Source organism: Parasteatoda tepidariorum, chromosome 1, assembly GCF_043381705.1.
Source record: "Parasteatoda tepidariorum isolate YZ-2023 chromosome 1, CAS_Ptep_4.0, whole genome shotgun sequence".
Taxonomy (NCBI): Eukaryota; Metazoa; Arthropoda; class Arachnida; order Araneae; family Theridiidae; genus Parasteatoda; species Parasteatoda tepidariorum.
The window spans coordinates 22,598,416-22,606,311 of NC_092204.1; positions in this window are offsets into that span (position 1 = coordinate 22,598,416).

Below are 7,896 nucleotides of genomic sequence, written 5' to 3' on the forward strand. Positions count from 1 at the left end.
ATATATATGTCTTCCTTGAGGAGGGCAAATACTCTAATTGCGTATTTGAAAATGACAGATTTGAAAAAAAGGGCAACTTCAAATGCGTCGGAGCAAAGATTAATTATTGCTATAAAGTAACGCAAGAAATGCGGAAGGAAATTATAAAAGCAAACTGATATTTTTGGGGGCCTGAAGTATTTTTTTTTTCTTAAATTTCGAGCCGAGTTACAGGTTTTCAAAACTCTCATTAAGCCAATACAGGTATAGAAATCAGAGACACGTGCTTTAACAATACGTGAGGAAATGCAAATTATGAAATTAAGATCGGTGGAAGTATACTATAGGGAAAATTCCTATTAAAAACGAAGCAAAGCTTAATTTCAAAAGCATAATCGAAAACATATGACTCAATGTTGCCGCCACAAGGTGTGACTCTTCCACTTGTCAGCTCTTTTAATATTAAGATTAAAAAAAAGTTAAGTAGAACTAATATTGGAGGTTGAATATCTAAAGTAACAGACTCGAACATGAGAGAAAGTCGATTCAATCCTAACAGATGTCGAATTTTATTTTTCAATTCATAATGCAAAAAAATGTGCTCTGTAATTTCTTTATTTAAATTATACATATTTAAAAAAAAACTACTCTTAATTTAGTAACAATTTAACACATTAAAGCTTTTTAAAATTAAATACAGAATATAGATTGTTTCACAGCTAGGAATTTCTAGTTCCCTCTTTAAAGAGTGCGCATTAAGTTTCGCAATAAAATTTTAGAAATACTCACATCGTATTTTTTGTTAGTTGTGACACTGCAAAATTATTCATTACTTATGGCAGAGTTATGAACATTGTGTCAAGTTATATTTATTTATTTCAGAAATGATAAGTTTTGTAACATATATTGCGAAGTGATTTTAATGTATACTCAAATTTGTTTAATGATTATAAAAAAGTATGTTTTTTTCTTGTAATTATTGAAAAAAAAAGACCGATCTCTTAGATCTAACCGGACGATTTAGGTGGAAAAAATTTCGGGTAAAAAAATGATGAGATTGAAGATACGAAAATGGCATTAATTATGATTAAAGAGGTGAGAGTTAAGCGAAAACTTGCACGTCATAAATGGCCTCGGCGAGAAGCATTTAATCGAAAAGAATGAAAAAGTGATTGAGAAAGTCAACATAAGTGAGAATTGTGAAAGTTCGAATTCGAGGCAAATACTCAAACGAATCAGCGAAAAGACTGACCGTCATCAGTTGAAACAGATTATATAAAATTCAATTTTCACAAATAACACCGACATTTTAAGATGGTAAACATGAGATGTCATTGCAGTGTCTAACGGAGATCGCACAAATTCTAAAAAAGAATGCGTAGCTAATATTATATTAGTAAGCGTAGAATCATCGGACATTTCAAATAGGTTTGAATTTATCGTACACAAGTCTATAAATATGCAAGATATTTCTGCATCCACACTGGTCTCAAGGAGCTATTTGTTTGATTAAATTCAAGACTTATTTTTTAAAAAATATATTTAACAAATAATTATAGATTTCATGAATAAATTAATGATTTCACGACATTTAATATAAATATGCAAAATATTAATCAATAATGATGACTTGAGCATCATTTGATTAAATTGGAAAACGATAGGAGACATTTTTGAGCTTTTCAAGGAAAATTTTGAAAGAAATGTATGTCTTCTCGCTTGAAGCGTTGTTACGTCAACGGTCTTATAAGATTGATCTACTATGTTGACACTTCTTTTGTCACACTAGATCATCCTGGCAAGCACAAAAAAAGTACCACAGCAGTGAGCTCATTCTGCGCAAAATGCTCTTTGCAAGGTCATTGGCAACGCTATTATTTTACATAAGTGATCCTATTTTTCCCGGGCTTTGATTCCAGAATGCATCTTTAAGTCACGGTTGAGCGCAGTTGACTTAAATTTAGAATAGTTTCCAAATATACAGATCCTTTAGAACACCCTTTTAACTTGACAAAAGCGGAAGTAAACATAAAAGTTCACCTTACCCCCTACAACCTTTTCTAAGCATTTAGAAGGGGGTGGGCCTCGTTTGGCAATTCGCCTTGATTATCAAGAATTTAGAACTTTTTCTTCTTTTATTCTCTTGATGGCACTATCCCGAGACATGCCAATGCCAAGCATGCATTGTACTGACTACTTTATCAAATTATTCTGATCAACGAGAGTTGGAAAAATCATTATTTTGGTAGTGTGAGAGGACACTAGATGGCGCTTGGATTCCGAAAGAGACAGTTGAAGTAAAACGATACCAGACTCAGTTAGGAAGTACAAAAATGTTCCTATTCCCGTTTAGAAAATATTTTGGCACAAAATCCGTAGTTCTCGACAATCGTGTTTTTGCTTTCAAAGTTGTAGAGAATTGTTTTTCTTCACTATTTTACTTCAGGTGTCCTTATTACGAATTTCGAGCATTTAACTTTTAAGAGAACCAGACTAATTGTTGCAATTTATTATTTATTGTTTACGTAATTATTATTTGTTTATGTAAATATTATTGAACAAATTATTGCAATAATACCATTTTCCTAAATTATAATTCTTGCTTATATAATTAATGGCGGGGAAGAAATGATCTCCAAAATAAATTAATATAAAAACGTTTCGTAATAAAATTTTAAATTACTCAAAAGTAATTTATTTTTGCCCGCAAAATTTCAGCCTAGTATTTTTCCCTTCAGATGGACTTTTGAATTCAATATAAATAATTTTATTTCATTTTTCTTTGTGAAATCTAAACATTTAAAAGTTATATTTCTTTCGTTCAAATGATTTTACTTATTTTACCATTTCCCATTTTTTTTAAAAATGTACAAATTAACAAAATAGTTTTTAACATTCTTTATCAAAATATTCCTTTACGGTAAATTCCATAATATTTTAATATCAGTTTCCTATAATATTTTAATTCTATAACCTTTAAGGGTAGAACTTAAATATGTAGGGTCATTTAATATAAATAAATTTCATTAGAATTTCATAACATACTTTGGCAGTCATTTACTTAAGGAATATTTAACATTAACGAGTGCCTTTAATATATATTTTTAAAATGTGAGAGAAAAAGGAAGTAAAACAGCATACTCGTAAAGGGTCGCAAATTATCTTTAAAGCCAGATATAAAAATCGCTATCCCCGTGTTATTGTTGTTGTTGATTTACGTCGCACTAGAGCTGCACAATGGGCTATTGGCGACGGTCTGGGAAACATCCCTGAGGATGATCCGAAGACATGCCATCACAATTTTGATCCTCTGCAGAGGGGATGGCACCCCCGCTTCGGTAGCCCAACGACCTGCGCGCGAAGTCGAGCACTTTACGGTAGCACAGTTTAACGAGCCCGTGTTATTGATTACTGCTGAGGAAAGCGAGGCTAAAAAACTTAAAACATATGAAGATCCAGATGGAAGAACGATTTGTGGCCATTTCTTACAAAATTGACTACTAGAGCTCCATCTGTTACATTTTGGGGAATACTCGGTTTTCCTTGTTAGTTATTACTCTGCGAAGATGCTGTTAGAGAATCGGTACCATTCGACTTTTTCTTTTTTCCATGAATCAACGTTGATGGACCATTCATATTGGGTTGTAAGCGAAAACAGGGATAAACTAAAATACAATAATTCAAAGTTTCTTTCACTTGTAAGTTTGGTCAAGCAATTAAACTGGTACTAGAAGGTTTCGCCCCCTGCTCGCTGGCGCTCGCCAACCCCCGGAATTGCTTTCGCAGTTCACTTTGGATTGCTTCGCAATCTGATGCTCGCTTTGCTCGCTTATTGGATTCGTTCTTAAAGTCTAGCTTTTGTATACTTTTTTGAACACTGAAGTTCCGAAAACTTTTCACTGTAGAAAATTCTAAACCTGTACATTTCAATATTAATTTGAAATTGCAAACAGTTCACATATTTTGCTTAATCACACTATTCTAAATTTAGGTTGTTGAGAAAAGTAACTGTTGTAAGTTTTGTTTTAAAGTCTTTCCCACCAGAGGGCTAAAGCCATTCTGGAGTTTCATTAGAGCGGCTCTCTCTTCTTCGTAGATTGTTATATACCGTACGTAGATTATTGAGATTCATAATTTAACTCTAATAAAATTTTACTTAAAATAAAACTAAATATTAACTTAAAATATTAAATAATAAAACGGCATTTAACTCATAACTAATAATATTACTAAACATGGAATAGTAAAGAGCTCAACTCAAAATAAAATAGCAATAGCATAACACTTCTCATTTCTGCCAATGAAAAGGAACTATTTCAGAATTCAAAACCAACCAACCGAATTTTTCTCGGCAACAATCGGAGATGTGGCACACCCACTTTCGATTAGAATTCGGTGAGAATCGAAGACAAATGCTATTGTGTTTATGTAATGAGTTCACAACTTCTTAATTATGTGGATAAATACGAAAAAAAGTTTAGAGATTTGTACAAAACGCCTACAATAAAAACTGTTGCCAACGCGAGAAAAGAAATATCATCGGTTTTATTGGTACATACGTACGTATTAGCGTTTTATATAATATAGATACTAACGTATTAGATCCTATTATCTTTTCTGTTGGTGCAATTGATTTTGATAAAGTTTTCGTTTCTTCCTCGTTTGAATTCGTCACTCGTAATGTGTGAGTTTTTTTTTCTTCATTTTTAACAAAGACTTTAAAAATACACTGGGTTCTTCGGAAATTAATTTCGTTTTTAACCCAAGAGAGTTGCATTTTTTCGCAGCCAACTTTACTCTTTAGTCGCATAATCGTTTTAGATTTTGACAGCTGATAGAACAAGGCTTGCTTGTGAAAAAGTTCGATTCATCCGACGCAGTAGTTTTTGGTTGGTGCGCTTTTAAAGTTGGAAAGTGAAAAGAAATCTTTTAAAAAGTAAAAATACTGTTTTTGAAATCGTAAAAATGCTGTTCAAACAAGGAAAAATATTATCCAATGTATACGGCGAAAACTGGTGAGGAAAATTTTTATTCGGTATTTTTAGTGTTGAAGACGCACCAGGTTCTGGAAGGTTATGTGAAATTGATGAAGACACAATAAAAGCATTAATTCATACAAACCTGCGAATAATGAGATCGCTATGAGATTTAAGTTACCGAATTCGACCGTTTTAGATTATTTAAAACACCTAGATTTAATCTCAAAGCTTGATACATGGGTTCCTCATGTTGTTATATATATATATAAAAAAACTATGCAAGCAATTAAATATTAGATCATGAAAAACACTCTAGTTATCTTCAGCATGCAATCTTTTGTTTAAAGAATATTCTCCTGGAATGACCCCCAGTTTAAAAAATAACAACTTTTTTAATTTAAAATTAAGAANTCAATTAACATTTTAACTTATGTGGAGAAGCTTAGCTCAACTTTATCACGTCATTTTACTGAGAGTTAGTCATTGTTTTAAATTTTACTAGAAGCGATTCAGTTTTGTACTTATTTTAAAAATAACCTCTGTGATCATTTCTAACTTATATCTCTGTTGGAACAAAAAATAGTTTATTGTGTAGATTTAAATACAGTCAAACCCCGCTATAGTGAACCTTCAAGGGACCGAAATTTTGGTTCACTATAACCGGGTGTTCACTATATCCGTTACGCAGGCAATTTAACTAAGGGTTCCCAAACTCCTCCCTTTTATTACACATTATTCAAATAAATGACTGAAAAATATTATGTAGTAGCAAAAAAATGTGTTATTTTTCATTACTCTTCGTCTTGCGTATGAAAAAAAATTAGTAATCTTAAGCTGATGAGCAAACCTCAACATCAGATATAGAAACACTTCCCGACTTTCAGCTAATTTTTCCTGAATTTCTGTTATTCCGTTTTTCAAATCTGTCTAACCTGCCATTCGAGCACATACAAGTAGTCTCATAAAATCACTTAGCAAATTCATCGACATTAGTCCAGATACTGGAAGATTGCGGCTTCTTCGAATGGTGAACCATTTTAGTAATGCTTCTTCAACATCCTTGTGATCTGCTTTTCTCACCTTTTTTCTGCCATCTAATTTTTTTCGTGTGCAGAAATTATTAATTGCCTATTTTTCCATATGTTACAAACTGCAGATTTGGATAGTTTACATTCCCTGAAAATATCAGCTTGATCGCATCCATTTTTAATTTTTCTGATTATGCCCATTTTATTATCAAAGAAGGACGTTTCTTGCTCGCTTAGTTATATTTGAGACACTTGTTTGCATCCTTTTTTTCAACTAAACTGAGAGCAAAAAGGAGTTGAAATGAGAGCCTGAACACATATTAGTGTCCAACCCTTTAACCAATAATGAATAATTACTCATTCCATCTGACAGAAAATGCAAATTGATCCCACTGACACCTTACAGATGCATCGTCTGCCTGAGTTGGAAACATCTGCTTGGTTTGTTTAAGTATAGGAAAGTGAGACAAAGGAAGTAAGCAAGAAAAAATGCTTATCACTACATTCCCCTCTGTAGATGGTTTTCAAAATCGGTATATGTATTTATTTTGAAGTAGAAATTTCAAAATTATTGCAAAAAAAAATGAAGAAAAAAATCAGTCGAAGACAGAAAAAAGTTCATTATATCCAACTTCCTCACTTTTTTGGTTCACTATATCCACAAAAAATAACATTATGCTTGTATAGCTAGGCACGGGACCGAACATTTCGTTCACTATATCCGGGAGTTCACTATAAACCGTGTTCACTATAGCGGGTATAGTTGACGATAAATATAAATACAGCAATTGCAATTTTATTTTTAAATTAAGACAAAAGTAATTATGCGTAAAACAGAAAAGAATTGGTTTACAATATAAACTTATATTGTGAGTTTTCCTTCCGAAAAAATTCATTTTCTGTTTCGAAAAAAATTCGACATGACGAGATTTTGAGAGGAAATCCTTCGACAAAGGAATTCAACTTAACATTTGGTGGATATATAATGACAAGGGAATTTTTTTTTTTTTTTTTTGACATAGCAAGGTTTTCGAGATGTCGATGTTCGATACGTATACAGTACAAGCGCGCTTCATCACTGGGGGCAAGATGGGTTGCCTAAGACAACGTTAAACGCAGGAGATCATGAACTGGCTCAAAACAAAGGGGGTCAAAAATCACATGGATCAGTTTTTTGTTTTTTATTTATTTATTTTTTATTTTCCATTTATTTATTTTTAATCATCAAACAGTAAAGAACAAAATTTTATTAGCGCGGAGTTATGATCAAAACAGAAAAATGAAATGGGGCATTAAGCCAGCATAGACACAATACAGCTCAATAAAATATTTATTTACAGTAGAAAATGGTCTTTAATTTTTATAAAATAATTAAATAAAATGAGAGAATTTACTTTCCGAACAACCCAATATTTTGAGGGCGTTCACTGCAAAATATCCATTTGTTTTAAGTAAATAAGATTGAAAAAAAAAAAAAACTAAATCATCTCATTTAAATACTACTAGGAGGCTTCGCCACCTGCTCGCTGGCGCTCGCCAACCCCGAAACTGCTTTCGCAGTTCATTTCCGATTGCTTCGCAATCCGATGCTCGCTTTGCTCGCTCATTGGATACTTTCTTAACGTCTAGCTTTTGTATACTTTTTTGCACACTGAAGTTCCGAAAAATTTTCCCTGTAGAAAATTCTAAACCTGTGCATTTCAATATTAATTTAAAATTGAAAACAGTTCGCATATTTTTCTTAATCACATTACTCTAAATTTCAGTTGTTGAGAAAAGTAACTGTTGTAAGTTTTGTTTTAAAGTCTTTCCCACCAGAGGGCTAAAACCATGTGTTGTAAAACAATATGAAATAGTACTGAACGCCGGATGTAAAGCATCGGCTTCGATGAAGATAATTTTGTGAGAAT